Raw genomic sequence first — 27,292 nt, 5'->3', positions numbered from 1 at the left:
TTCAAAACCCACCACGGCAGGTGGTGGAATTTAAACTCAATAAAATATCTGCAATTAAAAGTCTAATGAAGATTATGGAACCAGTGTTAATTATCATAAAAATCAATCTGGTCCACTAATGTCCTTTCGGGAAGGAAATCTGCCATCCTTACCTGGCCTGGCCTACATGTGACTCCAGACCCACAGCAATGTGATTAACTCTTAAATGGCCTAGCAAGCCACATAGTTTCGCTATGAAAACACGAAAAAGGAATGAAACCTGACGGGCCCAGGCACCGGAAACAACAATGGCAAAGCCAGCCCCGTCGATCATCCTCCTTACATCTGTGGACTAGTCAAGCAACTGCCTGACATAATCATACCTTACAAACAATGTTCAGCACCATTCACAACTCCTCAGATAATGAAGCAGTCCATGTCCAAATGCAGTAAGACCTGGACAATATCCAGGCTTGGGCTGACAAGTAGCAAGTTACATTCGGGTCACACAAGTGTCAGGCAATGACCATCTCCGACAAGAGAGGATCTAACCATTGCCTCTTGACATTCAATGGCATTACCATCGCAGAATCTTCTCAACATCCTGGGTGTTACCATTGATCAGAAATTGAGCTGGATGAGCCACATTAATACTGTGGCTTCCATAGCAGGTCAAAGGGTAGGAGTCCTACAGCAAGTAACTCACCTTCTGGCCCGCCCAAACTCTGTTTACCATCTACAAGGCACAAGTCAGGAATCTAATGGAATGCTCAACACCATCCAGGACAAAGCAGCCCGCTTGATTGCTCCCCCTCCACAAGCATTTAACCCTCTACCACCGACGAAAAATGGCAGCCGTGTGTACCATCTGCAAGATGCACTGCAGTAACTCGTTAATGTTCCTCAGACAGCACCTTCCAAATCCACGACCACTACCATCTAGAAGGACTAGAGCAGCAGATACCTGGGAGCACCACCACCTTTAGGCTCCCCTCCAAGTTACCCACCATCATGACTTGGAAATATATCGCTGTTCCTTCATGTCGCTGGGGCAACATCCTGGAACTCCCTCCCTGACAGCACTGTGGGTGTACCCTCATCTCAAAGGCTGCAGCAGTTCAAGAAGGCAGCTCACCACCACCTTCTGAAGGGCAACCAGGGATGGGCAATAAATGCTGGCCTAACCAGCGATGTCCACATCCCGTAAATGAATTAAAAAAACATATTTAAAGAAGTTGATTCTAAGATGATGACATTTTCTGCTGTTGGAACACTATGTAGGAGGTTTTGGTGAATAATGCTTGAAATGGAGATCATTGTGTAACAGTGACATGTAGCAGTGTTGCGTGCTTCCTGACAGGAAGCTTGCAATAAAGCAGAGTAAGTGCTAAAACCTTTGTGCTCTCCTGATAAGAGATGTCTTGCCCATTCTGTCATATTTTTGATCTTTCCTTCTTCCCCTTTTGCTCTCACCTATCTATTTTAATATTTGTTTGTCGCTCTTTGGTATAATTTTCCACCGACTTATCATTTAAGTCTGTTTCTGGTTTCTCCCATCTGCGCAGCTGGTTTCTTTCTCTCCGATAGATTGCCCGTAGCCAGGTATGAGAATTTAAACAGACTGGGCGGGTTGAAGTTTAGGCCCACGAAGGGTGTGGACTTAAAAATATTCATTGATCGAATTATGGGGCTGGCTGGCCGGGCCAGCATCTGTTGCCCGTCAACTGATATTTCAGAGGACATTTTAAGAGTCAACCACATTGCTGTGGGCTTGGGGTTACACGGAGGCATGTAAGGATGGCAGATAATCATCATTGGTTCATCGTCATCATTTGACTTTTAAATCCAAGTTTTTATTTATTGGATTCAATGGTTTCAAACCCGGGCCTCAGGAACATTACCCTGGATCACGGGCCCAGCGACAGTACCATTACGCCACTGCCTACCCTGCACATCTTTGGGTTGTGGGGGTGAGACCCACGCAGACCCGGGGAGAATGTGCAAACTCCACACGGACAGTGACCCGGGGACGGCATCCAACCCGGGTCCTCGGCGCCGTGAGGCAGTGAGGCAACCATTGCGCCACCGTGCCACCCTTAAATCAGTTATCTTAAAAAAAAACTTCTGAAGTGCTGCTAGCATTGTTTTGCTTGCCGTAACTTTCTTTCAGGTAAGAAAGACATGCCTCCAGCATGTCACTGGGAAACCCAACAGCAGTGTAGTTGTATGTGAATGGACTCCCTTCTCTGCCCAGTAGTCCCTCTCCAGATCTTGAGCGCAAAATCTAGGCTGTCGCTGCCATGCAGTACTGAGATAGTAGGGCAGTCAGAGGTGCCTCCTAACCATGGGGCATTGAACTAAGGATCTGTCGACCCTCTCAGGTGGATGTTAAAGATCCCGTGGCATTGTTTCGAAGAAGACGAGAGTATTACCCTTCAAGCCCGAGCCAAGATTTATCCCTCAATCAACATCACAAAAATAGTTAATTTGGTCATTACCACGTTGCTTGTGGGAGTTCGCTATGTGTAAATTGGTTGCCACATTCCCTATGTTCCAGCAGTAAAAATACTTCAAAAATTACTTCATTAATTCTAAAGCACTTTGGTCATCCGGTGGTCATGAAAAGTGCTATAAAATGCAAGCCTTTACTATTCTTTTGCCAATCTAAAGTTGTTTTGTAGTACAATGCATCCCAAAAGGGACTTGTCCCAAAAGGACAATCTAGTTTAGAATTTAAAAAAACTTTCTTCGTCTTAATTCTGAGGGGGTGTGGAGTAACAATAATATATTGTGTAATAATAATAATAATCGCTTATTGTCACAAGTATGCTTCAATAAAGTTACTGTGAAAAGCCCCTAGTTGCCACATTCTGGCGCCTGTTCAGGGAGGCCGGTATGGGAATTGAACCCGCGCTGCTGGCATTGTTTTGCATTACAAGCCAGCTGTTTAGCCCACTGTTTAGCCTACTAAATATGCCACATTTAGTCCAGCCGGTGATTAGCTTCCTAGAATGATCAAGACAAATGTTGGGGGTCGAGTATAGAAAGAAATCTGTTGAGGAAGTGGGCCTTTCTGGTTCTTTTCACTAGCTGTAGTACTTGAGAATTTCAAATAAACCCGTTCAACTCACACTCACCTCCTCCTGCCTGCCACTTCACCAGACCGCTTCGTCAGTGCTGCTTTTTCAGCTCCATCCACACACTGCGATGATTCCTCCATTCCAGGAAGGCAGGTGGGCTCCTCATTAAGAAAGAGGTCAGTCAGTGTTGCACATGCAAATGAACAAAGAATCTTCAGACCTCCCTTGGTTTTGGAGTGGCTTCTCCAGCCTTCGGTTCATTTGGGAATTTCTATAAAATGCAGAAAATATAATGTGAACGTTCAACAACCTTTTTTGTCTTGTGAGATGCGAACAATTCCTCGCTTGTTAGAAGGGGAGAAAACAGGGCGGTGACATTAGTTTTCACACACAAGTAGGAGTGGGAGTAGGCCACTGGGTCCCTCGATACTGCTCCGCCATTCAATTCGATCATGGCTGATCTAATTGTAACCTCAACCCCACATTCCTGTTGAACCTTTCACCCCCCCCCTTGCTTATCAAGATTATATCTAGCTCTGCGTAAAAATATTCAAAGCCACTTTTTCACCCGCCCGTTGAGGAAGACAGTTCCAAAGACCCTCTGAGAGGAAATGTTTCTCCTCAGTTCGGCCTTAAATGGGCAAGACCTGGGGCTGGATTTTCTGCTCCCTGACGCCGATATCGCGTTAGACGATGGGGCGGAGAATCCGTTTTGGTGCCGAAATTGGGAACGGCGTCGGTTTTTGAATTCTCCGCCCCCTGTAAAGCGGCTTACTGCCAATTATCCACAACCTCAGGCCATTGCCGGATGCCCGCCCCACGATGCTCCGTCCCCAACCAGCCAAATTCCCGACGGCGTGGATTACGTGTGCTCACATAATCCGGGAAGCTTGCGAAGCGACTGCGGACTCAGTCTGAAGCCGCAACAGTCAGGGGAGGGTCGATCGGCGAGTAGGCGGGGCTTAATTCAGGGCTGGGGGCAATGTGGGCGGGCAGTCCGGGGCACGCGAGCGGCCGATGTGGGGCAAGACTTTGGCGGTCCAGGTCCGCAGGCTGAGTCCGCCATGGAGCACGGCGTGGCCGCTGCAGGCTGCCGCCTTATGCATGAGCGGCCTCTGAACCGGCCGTATCTGCAGCTAGAGCTGTGAGCTGTATGCTGCCTCCCTGCTAGTCCCCCAGCAAAACAGGGAATGGTTGGCCTTTTGATGCCAGTTTTCCTGCTGTAAAAGGCCACTGTTTTCACGCCGGTGTGGGGACTTAGTTTCCAAAACGGAGAATCCAGCCCTGATTTATAAACAGTGGCTCCAAATTCTAGACGTTCTCTCAGAGCTTTCCACACCCACCTTGACAAGACCCCTCAGGATCTCATACGATTCAATGAAGCCTCCTCATACACTTCTAAATTCCAGTGGATACAAACCTAGCTTGTCCAACAAACCTTCTCTGAACTGCATTCAACGCACTTACATTCTTCCTTAATAAGGAGACCAAAACTGTCTACAGTACTCCAGATGTGGTCTCATCAATGACCAGCATTAAAGTACATAAAATCACCATGGTGACAGGTGACCATAGGCTCCTCTCCCCTTTGAGGGGGGAGAGTTGACTGGTGGTGATTTAACCTGAGGATCACCACACCTCAGGCGAGGGACAAGTTTGAGAAGATGGGGCCTCAGCTGGTACGAAAAATGAACCCACGCTGCCGGCATTACTGAGGCGTAACATTTGTATTTCGGAGTGTTCGGCCAAGAAACTGTTGCAGACAAAAGCTCGGATGATATCGTTATGCTAAAAGTGTATCCTGTTCTATGTGCCGTAACGCGTTTGTGCTAACTCATTCCACATAATCGTAGAATCACACGACACAGAGGGAGGCCATTGGGCCCATCAGCCAGGCTCTTCAGTAGCTATCCAATCGATCCCACGTCAATACTCGCCCCCCATACACAACACAAATGTTTCCTTTTTCAAATTGTGAAACTGAATTCAACATATCTGATACGGTATGCTGTGGGCAGACATCAGAAGGAATGCCAGTGAAAAATGCCAGATGAAGACAAAATAGTTAGGTTTCAGAAAGAGTAGCTGAATTCACCAGGCTTGGCATAACATAGAACATACAGTGCAGAAGGAGGCCATTCAGCCCATCGAGTCTGCAAGAACTCACTTAAGCCCTCACTTCCACCCTATCCCCTTAACCCAATAACCCCTCCTAACCTTTTTGGTCATGAAGGGCAATTCATCATGGACACTCCACCTAACCTGCACGTCTTTGGACTGTGGGAGGAAACCAGAGCACCCGGAGGAAACCCACAGACACGGGGAGAACGTGCAGATTTCACACAGACAGTGACCCAGCAGGGAATCAAACCTGGGACTCTGGTGCTGTGAAGCCACAGTGCTATCCACTTGAGCTACCGTGCTGCCCATAACTGTAGAAGGAGCGGCGGACATGGTGGGTGCAGCAAAGTCAGTGGATGTGGCGTACATAGAGTCTCACAAAACCTCCCTGGAGTTTCAGGGTGATGGGCTAAGAGGAAGGTTAGCAAACTAGAAGGGAAGAAGGAGTGCGGTTTCTCACAATGATTAGAAGTGGTTAGTGGGGACCTCTTCTGTTCAATCTGCACAACAGCGGTTTGAATCTAGGGCAAGAGGGAGCTGTGCCCACATTTACAGGCATTTCAAAATGGGAAACATAGCAAGTAATGGCGAGAGACCAAAGGAAAGCTCAAGAGGGTAGAGAGGAAACAAAGAGTAGGAATTAATGGGTCCTTTTCAAATTGGCAGGCAGTAACTAGTGGGGTACCACAGGGATCGGTGCTGGGACCCCAGCAATTCACAATATATATTAATGATTTGGATGAGGGAACAAAATGTAACATCTCAAAGTTTGCAGATGATACCAAGTTGGGTGGGAGGGTGAACTGTGACGAGGATGCAGGGATCCTACAGCATGATCTGGACAGGTTGGGCGAGTGGGCAAACCAATGGCAGATGCAGTATAATTTGGATAAGTGTGAGGTTATTCACTTTGGAAGCAAAAACAGGAAGGCAGATTACTACCTGAATGGTTACAAATTGGGAGAGGGGAATGTGCAGCTGGACCTGGGTGTCCTTGTGCACAAGTTGCTGAAGGTAAGCATGCAGGTGCAGCAGGCGGTAAAGAAGGCTAATGATATGTTGGCCTTCATTGCGAGAGGTTTTGAGCATAGAAGCAGGGATGTGTTGCTGCAATTGTACAGGGCCTTGGTGAGGCCACACCTGGAGTATTGTTTGCAGTTTTGGTCTCCTTCTCTGAGGAAGAATGTTCTTGCTCTCGGGGGAGTTCAGCGAAGGTTTACCAGACTGATTCCAGGGATGGCGGGACTGTCATATGAGGAGAGATTGACAAGGTTGGGATTGTTCTCGCTGGAGTTCAGAAGAATGAGGGGGGATCTCATAGAGACTTATAAAATTCTAACAGGACAAACAGGTTAGATGCAGGGAAGATGTTACCAATGATGGGTGTGTCCAGAACCAGGGGTCCCAGTCTGAGGATTCAGAGTAAACCATTTCGAACAGAGAGAAGGAAACATTTCTTCACCCAATGAGTGGTGAGCCTGTGGAATTCATTGCCACAGGAAGTAGTTGATGCTAAAACATTGAATATATTCAAGAGGCGGCTAGATATGGTACTTGGGGAGAATGGGATCAAAGGCTATGGGGAGAAAGAAGGATTGGGATGTTGAGTTGGATGATCAGCCATAATTGTGATGAATGGCGGAGCAGACTCGAAGGGCCTCCTCCTGCTCCTATCTTCTATGTATCTATGATGAGATGGTGAAATGGACAAAACCGTGGCTGGTTTTGGTAAGGAAAGTAAATCCACTGAAAGGTGAGGATGGTTGTATGGAGAAAGAGCAGTGAGATTTGGCTCTACACCGTCACAAAGTATTCAGAGCAGAGCCATAAGAACACAATAATGATGGATTCTCCTGTTGCATCGATGGATTCGTATTCAGCAAAAGAAAACAGACAATCTAAGGTGATGTTGTCTCATGTGTGGCATTGTGCCAATCTCAATTTGCATAACCAATTGCAAATACTGTATGAAAGTTGCCACAATCCCCGGGGGCCAAGGGCTTCTACCTCCTTTGAGAGAGAGCTGACTGGTGGTGATTTAACCTGAGGGCCACTAGACCTCAGACGAGGGCATGGATAACCTAGCCAGTACGGGAATTGAACTCGCGTCCTTGGCAACGCTCCGCATCACGGACCAGCCGTTCCAGTCAACTGAGCTAGACCTCCCCCATACTTATGTCAGTGTTGGTGGGGTGGATGGAGACATTGGCTTTGCACCACACTTGCTTGTCCTAAAAATACTTGACTGCTCTCCCCATATTGAAATTACTTAATGACAGAGACTTCTCCATTTGGGTCTGTCCATGGTTCTTTTTTTCCCTCATATGTCCAGCTTGCAAACTCTGAGGTTTGCTTTCAGATTGTCTTTCATTCTAATCTTGCGACATCCTGTGATGTGGGATCCCCTGCACTTTACAAGAACCTTTAAGTTGAGCCAGATTTTGTGCTTCCATTTAATGACTGCTGGGACTTAAGACATCTTTAACTTTTTCCAAGAAACCTCAATGGCAATATTCTCCCTTCGGGATGTCAGTAATTCCTGCGGCTAGGTAGTTGTCTCTTGGCCATATCTTTAAGGACGGTTGCATCAAGCTTTGTTTCTTGCTTGACTCTGTGCCGAAGTACCTGAGATGTTATATTCAAAGACTCGAAGGGAGATGGTGGAGCGCATGTCCATGGGATCGCCCTGTCATACAGTAACATCTATGATAGGACCATGTGCTAGTATTTGCATTTGAGGTGCATCTATTATATTTCCATTTGTCTGTGACAGTTAGGTCAAACTCGTTGCCCTGAGAAAGAAGGAGCTGGCCATTGGAGTTTGCTCTGCCAATACGTTGGTGTCCTAGTACTCACCTCTATGTATGGCAGTCTGTTCCCACTCGGGACTGACTTGGAGCTATATCGCCGTTCCTTCACTGTTGTTTGGTCAAAATTCTGGAACTCCTTTCCGAACGGCATTGTGGGTGTACCTACGCCACATGGATGGCGACGGTTCAAGAAGATGGCTCATTGGACTCTAATGCTGAATTACTGATACCTCAGGGGACAATATTGGACTCGGTCACAGATGGGGCAGGTGGTGGTTGGAGGAGCGGGTGGGTGGGGTTCCCGGGTTGCCACACGTTCCTTCCACTTTCAACGTTTGGTTTCCGCTTTCTCTCCCCAATGAAGCCGAGGTGTTCAGCTCCTTCCTAAATTTGTTTCTTCCACTTCAGATGGTCTGGGGCCAGGGATATCCAGGTGTCGGTGGGGTTTGCAGTTATTCAAGCAGATTTTGGGGGTCTCCTTGAAGAGTTTTCTCTGTCCTCCTGGGACTCGCTTGCCGTGTCGAAGCTCCGAGTAGAAGCGCTGGTTTGGGAGTCTCATGTCAGGCATGCGGATGATGTTGGCTGCCCAGCGGAGCAGATCGAGCGTGATCAATGCTTCAATGCTGGAGATGTCGAGCTGAGGGAGAACACTGATACTGGTGTGCCTATCCTGCTTCCGCAAGATAGTGCAGCCAGCAATCACCACATCCCATGAATAAATAAATAAATAAAGGCATTGAAATCACCAAGAATAATGAGTTTGTCCCACTCCTCTAATTATCTTACTCAGGTCACCGTGTAATGCTTCTTTGACTTCATCTCTAGAATGATAGAATCCCCACAGTGCACAGAAGGAGGCTTCGAGGTTGGAGGAAGGTTGGTGCAGACTGCACACTTTGCTGGATTGGCAAACCCAGGGCGCAGCCTTGACATCAGGTGTGGCCTCTGCCATTCATTCTCATATGCAAACATGACTCACTTCCTCCAGGGATCAGTGTTCCACTCATGGTTATTCAGTTAACCCTTTCCAGTAACCAGAATGCAACACCCGTTAGCGCCTATGCTCAAACAATGACACATATGACACAGAAGGAGGCTTCGAGACTGCACTGACCCTCTGAAGTAGCACCCTAGTTCCAGTCCCCCGCCCATCCCCTCCACCTAACCTGTGCAGTCCTGGACACTAAGGGGCAATTTATCATGGCCAATCCACCTAAGCTATACATCTTTGGACTGTGGGAGGAAACCGGAGCACCAGGAGGAAGCCCACACAGACATGGGGAGGACATGCAAACTCCACACCGACACTGCCGTAATTGAAACTGGGTCCCTATGAGGCAGCAGTGCTAACCACTGTGCCACCCATATGTGTCATTGTTTGAGCATACACGCTAACGGGTGTTGCATTCTGGTTACTGGAAAGGGTTAACTGAATAACCATGAGTGGAACACTGATCCCTGGAGGAAGTGAGTCATGTTTGCGTATGAGAATGAATGGCAGAGGCCACACCTGATGTCAAGGCTGCGCCCTGGGTTTGCCAATCCAGCAAAGTGTGCAGTCTGCACCAACCTTCCTCCAGCTGAAACTTTACAGCAAGCTAGGTTTAGATTACTATATTGATGTTGTACCTGCCCAGCCTATCGGGGCTGTCCTGTGCTCTGGTCTCATGTTGCTGTCTAGACTTGTTCTGATATTCCATTAACTGAGCTTCATATGATGGCTAGTTCTTTACATTTGGATCATGCTGAACACTTGGCCGGGATTTCGGAGAATTCCGGCCCATATCTTTGTATCATCAGTAAACTTAGCAACAGTGCCCTTTGTTCCTTCTTCCAGATCGTTAATGTATATTCGGATAAGTTGTGGTCCCAACACCGACCCCTGAGTCACATCACTAGTCACCGGCTGCCATCCTGAAAAAGACTCCTTTATGCCCACTCTCTGCCTTCTGCTAGCCAGCCAATCCTCTATCCATACCAGGATCTTACCCTTAACACCATGGGCTCTTAACTTATTTAACAGTCTCCTGTATGGCACCTTGTCAAAGGCCTTCTGGAAATCTAAATAGATTATGTCCACTGATTCTCCTTTATCTAACTTCCTTGTTGCCTCCTCAAAGAATTCTAACTGATTTGTCAGACTAGACCTCTCCTTGACAAAGCTGTGCTGTCTCAGTCCTTTTTTATCATGCACTTCCGAGTGCTCTGCAATCTCATCTTTAATAACGGACTCTAAAATCTGACCAATGACCGAACTGAGGCTAACTGGTCTATAATTTCCCATCTTCTGCCTCCCTCCCTTCTTAATGGTGTTCCATTAGCCACTTTCAAGTCCTCTGGGACCCTCCCTGTCTCCAGCGATACCTGAAAGATCACCATCAATGCCTCCACAATCTCCTCAGCTGGCTCTTTTCGAACCCTGGGGTGTAGTCCATTGGTCGAGGTGATTTATCCACCTTCAGGCCTTTCAGTTTTCCCAGAACCCTCCCCTTACTGATGGCCACTACACTCGCCTCTGCACCCTTATTTTCCTGAAGTTCTGGTATCCCACTGGTGTCTTCCACCATGAAGACTGATGCAAAGTAACTATTCAGTTCCTCTGCCATTTCTTTGTTTCCTATTATTACTCCTCCAGCCACGTTTTCCAGTGGTCCAATGTTTATTCTCGTCTCTCGCTTACCTTTTATATATTGAAAAAATCCTCTTCCTATCTTCTTCTATATTACTAACTTGCTTACACTCATATTTCATCTTATCTCCCCTTATTGCTTTTTTAGTTGTACTCTGCTTGCTTTTAAAGGCTTCTAAATCCTCTGGCTTCCCACTAATCCTCGCCACTTTGTATGCTTTTTTGCTTTTATACTGTCCTTGACTTCCCTCGTCAACCATGAATGCCTTGTCCTCTCTTTGGCATGTTTCCTCCTCCTTGGCATGAATTTCTGTTGTGCCTCCCGAATAACCACAAAAAGCTCCTGCCATTGCTCATAGAATTTACAGTGCAGAAGGAGGCCATTCGGCCCATCGAGTCTGCACCGGCCATTGGAAAGAGCATCCCACCTAAGCCCACGCTTCCACCCCAACCCCGCAACCCCACCTAACCTTTTTAGACACCAAGGGGAATTTCTCATGGCCAATCCACCTAATCTGCACATCTTTGGACTGTGGGAGGAAACCGGAGCACCCGGAGGAAGCCCACGCAGACACGGGGAGAACGTGCAGACTCCGCACAGATAGTGACCCAAGCTGGGAATCGAACCTCGGACTCTGGAGCTGTGAAGCAATTGTGCTAACCACTGTGCTACTGTGCTGTTCCACTGTCTTCCCTGGTAGGCCCCCCTTCCAATCAACTCTGGCCAGCTCTTCCCTCATGTCTTTGTAGTTACGTTTATTTAACTGTAATACAGTTATATCTGATTCCAGCTTCTCCCTCTCAAAACTGCAGGGTAAATTCTATTATTGTGGTCACTGCCTCATTACACATCACCAAACCCAGAATTGCTTGTTTCCTAATGGGCTCTGTCACAAGCTGCTCTAAAAAACCATCTCATAGACATGGGATCCGCTACCAACCTGATTTTCCAAGTCCACCTGCATTTTGAAGTCCCCCATGATTAATGTAACATTGCCTTTCTTATTTGCCTTTTCTGACTCCTGATTTATTTTCTGCCCCACATCCTAACTACTGCCCTGGGGCCTGTACATAACTCCATCAGAGTCTTTTTTCCTTTACCATTCCTCAACTCTACCCACAGAGATTCTATACCTTCTGACCCCATATCACTTCTTGCTGTTGATTTAACTTCATTCCTTACTAACAATGCAACCCCGCCCCCTCTGCCCATCTTCCTATCCTTTCGATCGGAGACTGTATATCCTTGGATATTTAGATCCCAGCCCTGATCCCCTTGCAGCCACGTCTCTGTGATGTTCACAACATCATTCCTGCCAATTTCAATGTACCCAACAAGCTTATTTACCTTGTTCCATATACTGTGCGCATTTAGTTAAAACACCCGCGGTCCTGCATTGACCGCTCCCCTTCTCATAGTTGTCCCCTTTTTTGCTCTGCCTGAAGTTCGATTCCTGCCGCTTTCTATACTTTCTGTTCTATTACATGTTCTGGATACTTTACTAACCTCTCCTGAGCCTTCGGCCCCTTTAACTAGTTTAAAGCCCTGATCATTGACCTGCACTTCTTCTTTAACTTTGAGTTTCCATAAAACTGAACCCTACCACACATTATTTAGTTTTCCCCTTCCTCAGGTAAAAGCGGAATCTTTCAGCTATTAATAGTGGACAGGGAGAGAAATGTTCTTGTAAGACAATCTCACCATATGACTTGTCTCCAGGTTTGCTGGGTTTACTAAATTCTGTAGCGACAGGAATGTTTTTCCCCAAACTGATCTGTTTTTCCCCAACATTCCATCTGTAATGATTTGCATTGTAGATTCATCAGGATCTCAATACTTCTCTGCAGATTGAGAAACAGCAGGCAAGGAATCTTTTTGGAGAAAGAGAGAGAGAGCAACTCACAGCTTCTTCTCTTGGTGTCCAGGAGAGTTCTGTTTCCCTCCTTGGTCCTCTGAAAACCTTCCACCTCCCATCTGTCTGTCTTTGGCCTTCCATTGGCCACCAGCCAACCAATCAAACCAAATCCCTCCGACCTCTCACCTGCCAGAAAGTCTGGGTTCTTCTAAATTCTTGTTAAATATCTAAATCTTCAATGGCACAGTGTACTATTTTGCAACATTTGAGTTCCTCTCTTCCTCTGCTTGACTTAAAGCTCCATTAAATACCCATGGATTAACAATGATAACCACAAAGTAAAAGAAATGGGAAACAAAGGTTCCCCACGGTAGGCTATTGCAGAAAATAAGGAAGTATGGAATTGAAGGTGATTTAGCGGTTTGGATCAGTAATTGGCTAGCTGAAAGAAGACAAAGGGTGGTGGTTGATGGCAAATGTTCATCCTGGAGTTCAGTTACTAGTGGTGTACCGCAAGGATCTGCTTTGGGGCCACTGCTGTTTGTCATTTTTATAAATGACCTGGAAGAGGGTGTAGAAGGATGGGTTAGTAAATTTGCAGATGACACGAAGGTCGGTGGAGTTGTGGATAGTGCTGAAGGATGTTATAGGATACAGAGGGACATAGATAAGCTGCAGAGCTGGGCTGAGAGGTGGCAGATGGAGTTTAATGCGGAAAAGTGTGAGGTGGTTCACTTTGGAAGGAGTAACAGGAATGCAGAGTACTGGGCTAATGGCAAGATTCTTGGTAGTGTAGATGAACAGAGAGATCTCGGCATCCAGGTACATAAATCCCTGAAAGTTGCCACCCAGGTTAATAGGGCTGTTAAGAAGGCATATGGTGTGCTAGCCTTTATCAGTAAGGGGATTGAGTTTCGGAGCCACAAGGTCATGCGGAATTGAGGTTGTTTTTGTTAGAGAGGAGAAGGCTGAGAGGTGACTTAATAGAGACATATAAGATAGTCAGAGGGTTAGATAGGGTGGACAGTGAGAGTCTTTTTCCTCGGATGGTGATGACCAACACGAGGGGACATAGCTTTAAATTGAGGGGTGATAGATATAGGACAGATGTCAGAGGCAGTTTCTTTACTCAGAGAGTAGTAGGGGTGTGGAACGCCCTGCCTGCAACAGTAGTAGACTCGCCAACTTTAAGGGCATTTAAGTGGTCACTGGATAAACATATGGATGAAAATGGAATAGTGTAGGTCAGATAAGCTTCAGATGGTTTCACAGGTCGGCGCAACATCGAGGGCCGAAGGGCCAGTATTGCGCTGTAATGTTCTATGTTCTATGTTCTAAACTGGAAGGATGCTGACAAATTTGTGTAACAGTGTGCAAGGGGTTTATTTACAAGATGGTGCTCACTGGGTACAATGGTGATCTCCATGAAAGCCTCTGATGGCATTGTTGAGTAACACGACACCAGCCAATGATGTTACTCGGCTACATAACACTCCACCGCTCCCTTGTCCAAGGCAGCTGATACCATACTGGTGCTTACCACAAACACAGCAGCTGATAGGATGCAGGTTTGCTTTTGCAATTGTCCTCCACCTATATTAGCTTCTGATCAGGCGGAAGCACCTTATCTGCCCTTGACATCGTCTTCCAGTCACTATTTATGATCAACGCACTGTCAGCCCACCTTGCAAGTTAACCCGTAGCTCGGGCTTCTGTAATCCAAGGTAAGGCTGACAAGCTCTACAAACCCGGAGCCATCTGGTGCAGAGGCGTCAAACACCAGCCTTCACACCTCTGCTCAGAGGTCAGAACATCAAGCAGGGCAGTATGATGTTTGATTAGGAGAGGCTATTTGAGACACTGGCCATATGATTTTTCATGGATGAACTGCATCTCAGCTCTCTTCACCAGCCCAGTCCTTCCTAATACTGACCAAGTGCATCAGGCCAATAAAATAAAAGCTAATGGAATGTAAGGTTTTGTGACCAGAGGTAAATAATATAGGAACATAGAATGTGGACGATGGTTAAACTGAAGGACCTGTCTCTGTGCTGTAATTCCGAAATAACTCTCTGGGTTGTTGCAAAATACCCAAATCATTCTCCAATGTCCTTAATGCTGTCATGTCTATGTGTGACGACAGATCCATTTTATTCAGATGACCAGTGGCGGAATTACTCATTGTGGGGCCCTGTGCTCACCTTCATTTCTGGGAATCTCCCAATGACATCGCCCCCCCCCCCCCCCCCCCACTCCCGACCTTGCCCACCCTCACCCCATCGAATGCAAAAGATCAAGCCAGAACAATACACAAGTTGATCACTGCTTAACTGCTTTAATGCTTTTTAATGTGTAAAAACATGCCTGAATGAGTAATTGCTGAACTGAAACACTCGCTTCTCGATGGCGGGTCACCCCGACTCCCAACTGGCTGGCTGTCTCTCTCACCATCTTCCTCTTGGCTTTTTTCATCAATTTACCCGACCCCGGTAGGGCCTCACACCTCACGTCAACAATCCCGCCTCGCTGCTGACTGCCTGGCTATGGCCTGCCCAGGCCCGGCCTGGAGGTCGAGTCGCCCCTGCTTCCCTCGACTACAGCTTGCTTCCGAGTCCCGACCAGCTAGCCGGCTCACCACCTCCCTCCCGGTTTTCCTCGGCAATTCGCAAAAAGGTGAGTGATGTAAACACAGGAGGTCTTCGCCTTGACTGCAGCCTCCCTCCTTACCGGTCACCTCAACGCTCACCAGTGTTTCCCTGCTCTAAGGGGACTCGAACAATCAGAGACTGGTGTCGCCCTGTATTGGCTGCTGATAGGCCCATTTAAGCCTATCATATAATGCAGAGCTATCAGGCTCTGGTTGATGTCCGGCTGGCAAAGGGCCGCCCCATTGGTCGGGGCTCTGTGCCGAGGTACCAGGTCTTTCGTTTGGAGGTCCGCCTCTGCAGATGACTCCTCATGCCTTTAAGGCAAATAGGAATTGGAAATATATACTGGCTGGTTCACATCCCAAGAACAAGTGAAAGGATATGTTTCTACAGCTGTTTAGTGGAGAAAGCATATTGATGTTGGACGAGATCCAGTCAGGCTGATGAAATATATATGGATTAACAATGCAATAACTTATGTTTATGGTCTTATATCTAAATCAACAGCTAGTGCCATCATCACTCTACTAATTAAATGCTTACATCCTCAGAAACTGAGTCCAAGATAATTTCTCATAGCCTGGGGATAATTGAGAATTATGGTAGCAGCCCCAGTACCCATCAGAATCTCAGAATAATACAGTGCAGAAGAGGCCCTTCGGCCCATCGGGTCTGCACCGATGCATGAAAACATCTGACCTGCCCACCTAATCCCATTTGCCAGCACTTGGCCCCATAACCTTGAATGCTAAGACATGCCAAGTGCTCATCCAGTTACTTTTTAAAGGATGTGAGGCAACCCGCCACTAACACCCTCCCAGGCAGTGCATTCCAGACCATTATCACCTTCTGGGTAAAAAGGTTTTCCCTCAAATCCCCTAAACCTCCCGCCCCTCATCTTGATGTTGTGTCCCCTTATGACTGACCCTTCAACTGAGGGGAACAGCTGCTTCCTATCCACCCTGTCCATGCCCCTCATAATTTTGTACGCCTCTCGACTCCAGAATAGATTTTATTCACAGTGGGAAAGACATTACTCCCGGGGGGTGGCGGGAGCTGGACACTTGGTGATAGTAATATTGGATCATGCTCCACACTGTGTGGATATGCGATTTGAGCCGGGCCGAGCACAGCGCCCATCATGGAGATTGGACACATCACTCCTGACAGATAAGGGGTTTTGTGAAAGGGTGGCTTTGGCCAGAAGGAGCTACGTAGATTCCAACCAGAATGGGGAGGTCTCGCCTTCCACTTTCTGGGAAGTGTTGAAGGCAGTAATCAGAGGAGAAATAATATCGTACAGGGCCCACAAGCTTAAGGCTGGCAGGGATGAAAGGCAGAGGTTAGTAGACTATGAGTTGGATCGGCAGTATTCCATGGCCTCTATGGCAGAGTTATTGGCAGAGAGAAAAAGGCTACAAATGATGTTTGAGTTTGAATCGACAGGGAATGCGGTGAGCCAGTGTGCCATTTACGGGGGACATTTTATGTGTACGGGGATAAAGCCAGTCGATTATTGGCTCCCCAATTGAGACGGCAGGCAGCAACAAGGCCTCTGATTGGCTGTCTGCTCTCAGTAGGCAAGACATTTACCCTCTGGGGTCTTGAAAACAGGGAATAATAATAATAATCATTATTATTGTCACAAGTAGGCTTACATTACGCTGCAATGAAGTTACTGTGAAAATCCCCTAGTCACCACATTCTGGCACCTGTTCGGGTTTATAGAGGGAGAATTTAGAATGTCCAATTCACCTAACAAGCACGTCTTTCGGGACTTGTGGGAGGAATCCGGGGCGCCCGGAAGAAACCCACACAGACACAGGCAGAATGTGCAGACTCTGCACAGACAGTGACCCAAGCCAGGAATTGAACCTGGGACCCTTGCACTGTGAAGCAACAATGCTAACCACTGTGCTGCTGTGGAAACGCATGCCACTGGGCTCGCAACTGCCTGCTTGGCTTGTGGATTGGTTGACCTTCCTGAAAAGAGGCAGTGCGAATCTCTCACTGGCTCAGTGCAGTCGGTAGGTGAAATCCCTGATGCCTCAATGTATGTCCAATGTTTCAGACATGACCTTTCATCAGAACCGATTCCAGAACAGATTTCCAGCACCCCCAGGATTTTGCTTTTGAGTTGAATCTTCTGCATTAGAACACCATGTACAACCTTATCCTCTGGTGAGTTTGACAGTTGTATTATCCTTACCTCCTGCCCTGGCTGCCACACACTCATGTGTGTTATCTTATCCTGTGCAGGCCCTACCTCAACGATATCCTCTAAGATAGGTGCAGTGTATGGTTTTGAGCTGGTGGCTGAGAGTATTTAGATCTAGCGATGGTGTCGTCCAGCCTTTCCACCACTGCTCCAAGATTGCAGTCTCTGAAATGAACAAGTGATAAGGGTCGGGTTGTGCCAGAGGAGATAACAAAGTCAGGGGTGTCTGCTTGCACCGTCTGCAGCTTCGTAAGTTAGAGGTAGGGCAAAGTCGTCAAAGACCCAGATGATCATAGGCTTTGAGGGAGGAGAGCTGACTGAACATAGAACATAGAACATTACAGCGCAGTACGGGCCCTTCGGCCCTTGATGTTGTGCCGACCCGTGAAACCATCTGAAGCCTATCTGACCTACACTATTCCATTTTCATCCATATGTCTACCCAGCGACCACTTCAATGCCCTTAAAGTTGGCGAGTCTACTACTGTTGCAGGCAGGGCGTTCCACACCCCTACTACTCTCTGAGTAAAGAAACTGCCTCTGACATCTGTCCTATATCTACCACCCCTCAATTTAAAGCTATGTCCCCTCGTGTTGGTCATCACCATCCGAGAAAAAAGACTCTCACTGTCCACCCTATCTAACCCTCTGACTATCTTATATGTCTCTATTAAGTCACCTCTCAGCCTTCTCCTCTCTAACAAAAACAACCTCCAGTCCCTGAGCCTTTCCTCGTAAGACCTTCCCTCCATACCAGGCAACATCCTAGTAAATCTCCTCTGAACCCTTTCCAAAACTTCCACATCCTTCCTATAATGTGGTGACCAGAACTGCACGCAGTACTCCAGGTGCGGCCGCACCAGAGTTTTGTACAGCTGCAGCATGACCTTGTGGCTCCGAAACTCAATCCCCCTACTGATAAAGGCTAGCACACCATATGCCTTCTTAACAGCCCTATTAACCTGGGTGGCATCTTTCAGGGATTTATGTACCTGGATGCCGAGATCTCTCTGTTCATCTACACTACCAAGAATCTTGCCATTAGCCCAGTACTCTGCATTCCTGTTACTCCTTACAAAGTGAATCACCTCACACTTTTCCGCATTAAACTCCATCTGCCACCACTCAGCCCAGCTCTGTAGCTTATCTATGTCCCTCTGTAACCTATAACATCCTTCAGCACTATCCACAACTCCACTGACCTTCGTGTCATCTGCAAATTTACTAACCCATCCTTCTACACCCTCTTCCAGGTCATTTATAAAAATGACAAACAGCAGTGGCCCCAAAACAGATCCTTGCGGTACACCACTAGTAACTGAACTCCAGGATGAACATTTGCCATCAACCACCACCCTAGCCAATTACTGATCCAAACCGCTAAATCACCTTCAATCCCATACTTCCGTATTTTCTGCAATAGCCTACCGTGAGGAACCTTATCAAACGCCTTACAGAAATCCATATACACCACATCAACTGCTTTACCCTCATCCACCTGTTTGGACACCTTCTCAAAAAACTCAATAAGGTTGTGAGGCATGACCTACCCTTCACAAAACCGTGTTGAGTATCGCTAATCAACTTGTCCTTTTCAAGATGATTATAAACCCTAACTCTTATAACCTTTTCCAACATTTTACCCACAACTGAAGTAAGGCTCACAGGTCTATAATTACCAGGGTTGTCTCTACTCCCCTTCTTGAACAAGGGGACAATATTTGCTATCCTCCAGTCTTCCGGCACTATTCCCGTCGACAAAGACGACATAAAGATCAAGGAGAAAGGCTCTACAATCTTCTCCCTGGCTTCCCAGAGAATCCTAGGATAAATCCCATCTGGCCCAGGGGACTTATCTATTTTTACACTTTCCACAATTGCTGACACCTCCTCCTTGTGAACCTCAATCCCATCTAGCCTGGCCGACTGAACCTGAGTATTCTCCTCGACAACATTGTCTTTCTCCAGTGTAAACTCTGACGAAAAATATCCATTTAACGCTTCCCCTATCTCCTCTGATTCCACACACAACTTTCCACTACTATCCTTGATTGGCCCTAATCTTACTCTAGTCATTCTTTTGTTCCTGATATACCTATAGAAAGCCTTAGGGTTTTCCTTGATCCTATCCGCCAATGACTTTTCGTGTCCTCTCCTCGCTCTTCTTAACTCTCCCTTTAGGTCCTTCCTGGCTAACTTGTAACTCTCAACTGCCCTAACTGAGCCTTCATGTCTCATCCTAACATAAGCCTTCTCTTTCCTCTTGACAAGTGCTTCAACTTCCTTAGTAAACCACGGTTCCCTTGCTCGACAACTTCCTCCCTGCCTGACAGGTACATACTTATCAAGGACACGCAGTAGCTGTTCCTTGAAAAAGCTCCACATTTCGATTGTACCCATCCCCTGCAGTTTCCTTCCCCGTCCTCTACATCCTAGATCCTGCCGAATAGCATCATAATTGCCTTTCCCCCAGCTATAATTCTTGCCTTGCGGTATATATCTATCCCTGCCCATTGCTAAAGTAAACATAACCGAGTTGTGATCACTATCACCAAAGTGCTCACCTACATCTAAATCTAACACCTGGCCGGGTTCATTACCCAGTACCAAATCCAATGTGGCATCGCCCCTTGTTGGCCTGTCTACATACTGTGTCAGAAAACCCTCCTGCACACACTGCACAAAAACTGACTCATCTATAGTACTCGATCTATAGTATTTCCAGTCAATATTTGGAAAGTTAAAGTCCCCCATAACAACTACCCTGTTACCCTTGCTCCTGTCGAGAATCATCTTTGCAATCCTTTCCTCTACATCTCTGGAACTATTCGGAGGTCTATAGACAACTCCCAACAGGGTGACCTCTCCTCTCCTGTTCCTAACCTCAGCCCATACTACCCCAGTAGACGAGTCCTCAAACGTCCTTTCTGCCGCCCTAATACTTTCCTTGATTAACAATGCTACCCCCCCCCCCCCCCCCCTCTTTTACCATCTTCTCTGTTCTTACAGAAACTTACAGAAACATCTAAATCCTGGAACCTGCAACAACCATTCCTGTCCCTGCTCTACCCATGTATCCGAAATCACCACAACATCGAGATCCCAGGTACCAACCCATGCTGCAAGCTCACCCACCTTATTCCGGATGCTCCTGACGTTGAAGTAGACACACTTCAAACCAGCATCTTGCTTGCCGGTGCCCTCTTTCGAACTTTTAACCCTATCCCTGACCTCACTACTCTCAACATCCTGTACACTGGGACTACAATTTAGGTTCCCATCCCCCTGCTGAATAAGTTTAAACCCCCCGAAGAGCACTAGCAAATCTCCCCCCCAGGATATTGGTACCCCTCTGGTTCAGGTGAAGACCATCCTATTTGTAGAGGTCCCACCTACCCCAGAATGAGCCCCAATTATCCAGGAAACCAAAACCCTGCCTCCTGCACCATCCCTGTAGCCACGTGTTCAACTCCTCTCTCTCCTTATTTCTCACTTCGCTAGTGGTGGTGGTTTAACCTGAGGATCACCACACCTCAGGCGAGGGCCAAGGTTGAGTAGGCGATGGTTTCGTGAATAACCTCAAGTTAGAAGACAGGGCAAGAAGGAGGTTGGATGAATTGGCCATTCTAAATTGTCGCTTAGTGTCCAAAGGTTAGGTAGGGTTTGTTTTTACAAACATTTTATTGAGGTATTTATGGTTTTATAACAGTAACAAAAGAAACAGTACAATTACATTACAGTAGAATACAATTATAAAAATAGTGCAAAAGCCATATTTCTCTTTCACAGGTCCCACGTTTAGGTTAGGTAGAGTTATGGAGTTTCAGGAATGGGGCAGGGGAGTGGGCCTGGGTAGGGTGCTCTTTCTGGAGGTCGGTGTAGACTCGATGGGCCGAATGGCCTCTTTCTGCACTGTAGGGATCCTATGATTAGGTATGTTGGTACCCTCCGAATCAATCGTGTCAGCCTTTCCAGCAGCCACGCCCACAGTGATGCCCCCTCTCATAATGGTTAGCGCTATTGTTCAGATCCAGGACCAGACAACAACATTTGTTAGAATACCGGACAAGAACCCCAAACACTTTAAAATAAAAATGTTTAAACTGTGAGGAAAGGATACTTTGCTCCAGGATTGATCCCACTGACCAATAGCTATCTTTTATATTGAAACAAATTTCATTTATAACACAGGATTAAACACCTTAACATTGCAAAAAACAGCTTTTCAATTAATAGTTAAACAATTCTAAAAATAAAAGGAAATCTTTTTTATTACTAACCGATACCTTCTCTATCTCCGATTAAGCAAAGTCCATCACTTATGTCACTTATAAATAAAGTTAACAAACACAGGGATACTGGCTGTCCATTTGTGTAGACCTTTCTTGGAAAGACTGCTTTCAGGAAACAGCCAGCAGATGTTTCTGTCTGTTCGTATGATCCCGGACCAGATCTCAACAGTTGCTCGGATACTGGACAGAAATCCCCATATTTTGTTTAATTTGTAAGACAGTGAGGAAAGGATATTTCGTTCCAGGACAGACTTCACGCAATGGGTCCCTGGCTGCAGTGCTAACCACTGTACCACTGCGCCGCCCCAACTACTTTGAGAAAAATTGCTGGTCTGTTAAATCTTTAACTGAACTGAAACCCAAAACTGAATGTCAACACCTGACTGCTTCAATCCCTGACTCCTCTCATTAATTATATCATCTTACTAAGGCCAAACACAATCTACTCTCCAGGGAACCTTCTTCATATAAACAAAATTCCATTAGCCCAAACTGTTATGATGCTTTAATTATCCCTTGTAGTCAAAACGTCGGTCTTTTAAACCAGGACTTTTAAGAAAGATGACTTCAGCAGTCTCACACCTACTAACTCAGGCGTTTAACCCCTACTGCACCAAATATATATAATCCAATATATATCTGAAATTCCTACATTCTTCACACTGTGTCAAACTGCTGCTCAACCTGACAGCCTTAGGCAAAAGCAGCTGGTTAGCTTAAAGTGCAGACTCAAAACTAAACTACCTGCTACAGACCTGGCACCTCCAGATCATTCAATAATCTGTATCTCACTCATATCCCCTCACCTGCTTACCTAAGTCAAAACACAGGGCGTAAAAAAATATCAAAGTGTCATTTTGGGTGTGATTGGCGGGGCGTTCCTCAACGGTTGCATTGGTAATATCGCGGTCCCCACGAGCTTCTTGCCATTTCTGGCTGTCTCGTCATCTGCTTCCCCAGAGTCGCATCTCAGCTTCTTGCCACTAACAAAGGGGGAGCTGCTTCCAAACGCTCCCTCATCGTTCAACACAAAGCGGGCACCAGGACCGCTGTACAATGTCGGAAGAAGACCAACAACCTCCACAAAAAAACCAAGCATGCAGTAGCACCCCTCGCAGGTTCCTCAACAGAAATGGAGAATAAGTCTGAGAATATGTTATCAGGCCCAGACCTTTGTCATTAAAACATCAATGTGTTACTTGCTCCACTTATCAGTGCAATTCTACGTCCAGGTGCCACAGCTGTGCAGGCCCTCCCACAGAGCCCAATCTCACTGGAACCAAATCCTGACATCCACATATTGCACTGGCGCTCATGATGCAGTTGAACATTCCAGCCTGTTTAACCCGCGGTAACGTGCCAATTACATACAGCACTCAACCACACCAGCACCAAAAGCATCTGGAATTCTGAAAAGCATTTCTTCAATGGTGGCCAGGTGGTCCATTTGGATCACCAGGTCCCGCAGCATCTTCTTGCTTCAAACCGAATTGCCTTCTGTCAGATGTCTGTACCTTTAAGAAACGGGTGTTTACCAAATAGCTGCAGTGATGTCGGCATGTGGGTGGAGCTGGGCTCTCTGTCTTTCACTTTTGTTTTGGGCTGAGAGCTGCCGTGTGTTTTTGGTTTCGATTTCAGAGTTGGAGATCTGCATGTACAGCAAGCAGCTGTGTAATGGTCTTTCTCTCTACAAGCTAAAGAATGTCTTCAGCTCATTGATGATTTCAAAGTAATACCTGTTTCTGTAGAGAATTTAAACCCGTTGCCTTTGTTTGAAAAGATTTTAACTTATGGATGTTGTTTGAATGGAAATACCTCATAGAGGTACTGGAGCGGTTCGGGCTTGGAACAGGGTTCACCGCTTGGGTAAAGCTCCTATACAATGCTCCCATGGCGAGTGTACAGACCAACAATACCAACTCCCAATACTTCCAGCTGCACAGGGGCACCAGACAAGGATGCCCACTGTCCCCGCTGCTGTTCGCACTAGCAATCGAACCGCTAGCAATCACACTCAGGGCAGCAAAAAATTGGAGGGGGATCCGAAGGGGAGGTAGAGAGCACAGAGTCTCACTCTATGCGGATGATCTGCTCCTCTATATCTCGGACCCACAAAACAGCATGGACGGAATCATTGCGCTCCTGAAAGAGTTTGGAGCCTTCTCGGGCTACAAACTCAACATGAGCAAAAGTGAGATCTTCCCAATACACCCGCAAGGGGGGGGGGGAGCAAGTAAGGGGATGGATCCAGGAGCCAGAAGCTGAGTGGGTGCGTGCGGAGGAGGCCTCCTGCATGGGGACCTCCCTCCGGGCCGTCGCCACGGCAGCACTCCCATCCCCACCCAAAAAACACTCCAGCAGCCCAGTGGTGACAGCCACCCTCCAATCCTGGAACCAACTGCGGCAGCAATTTGGCCTGACCAAAATGTCGGACAAGGCTCCTATCTGCAACAACCATAGGTACACACCAGCACTGACTGACGCCACCTTCAAAAGGTGGAGGCAGGACGGGGGGACACTGACAGTCAGGGACCTATACATGGACGACAGGATCGCAACACTGGACGAACTGACAGAGAAATTTCAGCTAGCTAGGGAGAACGAGCTACGGTACCTGCAGCTCAAAAACTTCCTACGAAAGGAGACAAGGACGTACCCACAACCGCCACGACAGACACTACTGGAAGACCTACTGGACGCAAGTATCCTAGAGAAAGGGAACTGTAGCGACATGTATGACCGACTAGTAGAAAGGGACGACACCGTACTGGACGCAACAAGAAGGAAATGGGAGGACGACCTGGGGATGGAGATAGGGTGGGGACTCTGGAGCGAAGCACTGCATAGGGTCAACTCCACCTCCACGTGCGCAAGCTCAGCCTGACGCAACTAAAAGTGGTACATAGAGCCCACTTAACGAGAAACCGTATGAGAAGGTTCTTCCCGGAGGTGGAGGACAGATGTGAACGGTGCCAAAGAGGCCCGGCCAACCACGCCCACATGTTCTGGTCTTGCCCCAGACTTGTGGATTACTGGACAGCCTTCTTCGAGGCTATGTCCAAAGTGGTGGGGGTGAGGGTGGAGCCATGCCGATAGTGGCAGTCTTCGGGGTTTCAGACCAGCCAGATCTATTCCTGGGGAGGAGGGCGGACGCCCTTGCCTTTGCCTCCCTGATCGCCCACCGTAGAATCCTGTTTGGCTGGCGGTCAGCAGCACCGCCCAGAGCTGCAGACTGGCTGTCCCGACCTCTCGGAATCTCTCCAAATGGAGAAAATCAAATTCGCCATCCAAGGGTCAGACGACGGCTTCCATAGAACGTGGGAGCCATTCATGCAACTGTTCCGGGACCTGTTTATGGCCAACGTACAAAAGGAAGAATAGCCGGGTGGCCAAGAATCAGGGGAAAATGGATGGGAATCGGGGGAAGGTAGCCCCATACGGGTTTGTTATGGGGGTTTGATGGCAAGCTAAGGCCCAAAACAAAACTATAAATAAATGCCTATAAACATGTGCCTCGGCCATATTGGGGAATGTAAAATATGTATGCTGGCTAAAGGGGGCGGCCACAATTGTTGTTATAAAGATGCTTACCTGTAAATATACATGTTAAATTTTTGTGTTTTCTTTTTTTTTCTCTCTAATAATTTGTAACTTGTCATATATAAAACATGAAAACTCAATAAAAAACATTTATAAAAAAAAACTTATGGATGTTGTTAGGGAAGTTATTAAGTGTCATCTATAGAGTAGTGTATCTGTGGGGTTATCAGGGTTGGTAGTTGATAAACTGTTTACTGTGTGTTTATAAAATGTTAACTGGATTCATAGAATAAACATTGTTTTTGTTTAAAAATACTTTTAGATCTCTGTTGCATCACACCTGTAAAGTGGGACCTTGTGCTCCCCATAACCAAAATCTATTTAAAGTTGTGTGTCAGGTGAACTCCATGATATACTTTGGGGGTTTACTGAACCCTGGCCCGTAATACTTCTGAATTCATAACGCCCCTGGTGTTCCAACACTCAGGTATCTTAGAACAAAATGTCTTTTTTTCCAGCTACATAAAAGGAAGGAAACAGCAATCTCCAGGCACCTGCAGCCACCAGCAGGAGCAGCAACAAACACAACCTGCAGCTGTGAAGCTAGAGGGAGTGAAATTGACTTTCACCATTGAAGCCACATCAAGGCTCTGTGCTGGAAGTGTTTGTTGGGACAGATAGGCTCCAGCTATGGTTGCTCCTGTTATGGATATCAGCAATATTTAAAGATAGCTTGAAGGTCTCAAAGATGCAAACCCCTCACCCCCTTGGCCCATGGGTGACCCTCGACCTGGAATGCTTCAGCGCCCCTGACCAAGCCCAAACCCCCTGAGGGGTCTTCCTGGGAGGCCACTGCATTCAACTTCAATCTCGTAAATGAGATTCAAATAAATGCAAATGAGGGTTAGTGATAAGCTCATCATTTTGGGGCGAGATCCGGAACTCGGCATCGGGAGCGGGCCAGGTGAATTGCAAACTAGTTGATTTTAGCCTTTCCTGCTATTTACCCAGCCTTCTCAGAACCGTGGCGGGTGCAACACGATGGCTAAATCATGGCCACAATGTCTCTAATTATCAGCGCCGGCCCTAGGGTTGCTGGCGCCCCGGGCAAGCTGAACTTCGGCGCCCTTCGGGCGGGGGCAGGCCCGGCGGGGGCGGGGCCGAGGCCGAGGGGGGGGCGGGCCGAGGGGGGGAGGGGCTGGCCGAGGGGGGGTGGGGCAGGCCGAGGGGGGGGGCGGGCCAAGGGGGGGTGGGGCGGGCCGAGGGGGGGCGGGGCGGGCCGAGGGGGGGGGCGGACGGAAGGGGGACGGAGGGGGGGGGGCGGCGGACAGAGGGGGGGGCGGAAGGGGCCGCCCTGGGGGAGGGCGGCCACCGCGCATGCGCTGGTTGGCGCCGGCCCAACTGCGCATGCGCGGGACCCGAGTCTCTGGCGCCCCCGAGCACATGGCGCCCCGGGCGACTGCACGAGTTGACGGTACCTTGGGCCGGCCCTGCTAATTATCTACTCTCCAGAGAATCTCCAGCAATCATAACAAAATTCCATTGGGCCTCTCTTTCTAAACATATACAGGGTTGGATGAATGATGGTCTCACTTTTATGTCATCTTAATTGCACCTTTTGCCGCCAGCCCATCTGCCTGTAGGTTAAACCAGGATTTTAAAAAATCTGCTGCAACATATATATATATATATACCTGAACTCAGGCTTTTAAAAATGTTACTGCAACAGATATAAATACAATCTACTTACCAATTTCTTACATTTAGCACAGTATCCTCTCCATTGGGAGTAACAATATGAGGACCTGCCTCTCCCCCTCTGTTTAGATCCTCTTTCCAGCTGTGCACTCCCCTCTGCTGCAAGAGAGATGCAAATACACCAGTGAGTGCCATGTAATGCATATCATGGTTGAATAGCTGGCAGTGAGTGCAAGGTATGAGATGGGCGTGAGCCAGTTGCGGCAGTGTGAAGTCTGTGCAGGTGAGTTGAAGACTTGTGGGGAGGTAATAATAATAATCGCTTATTGTCACAAGTAGGCTTCAATGAAGTTACTGTGAAAAGCCCCTAGTCGCCACATTCCGGCATCTGTTCGGGGAGGCCAGGATGGGAATTGAAACC

At 47.4% G+C, this 27,292-nt stretch overlaps 1 long non-coding RNA gene across 1 annotated transcript in view; it reads right to left on the bottom strand.

Annotated features, from left to right (window-relative positions):
• LOC119966792 overlaps positions 1–27,020 on the bottom strand; it is a 69,167-nt gene extending 42,147 nt beyond the window's left edge. The window contains exons 1-2 of the long non-coding RNA XR_005460833.1: positions 26,924–27,020; positions 3,117–3,330 (exon numbers count right to left, since the gene is read on the bottom strand). This is a non-coding gene — a long non-coding RNA (uncharacterized LOC119966792). The remainder of the gene's footprint in view (positions 1–3,116; positions 3,331–26,923) is intronic.
• Positions 27,021–27,292: the final 272 nt, after the last annotated feature.

The sequence above is a fragment of the Scyliorhinus canicula genome, chromosome 6, assembly GCF_902713615.1.
Source record: "Scyliorhinus canicula chromosome 6, sScyCan1.1, whole genome shotgun sequence".
NCBI lineage: Eukaryota > Metazoa > Chordata > Chondrichthyes > Carcharhiniformes > Scyliorhinidae > Scyliorhinus > Scyliorhinus canicula.
This window is presented reverse-complemented; position numbering and strand designations above follow the sequence as displayed.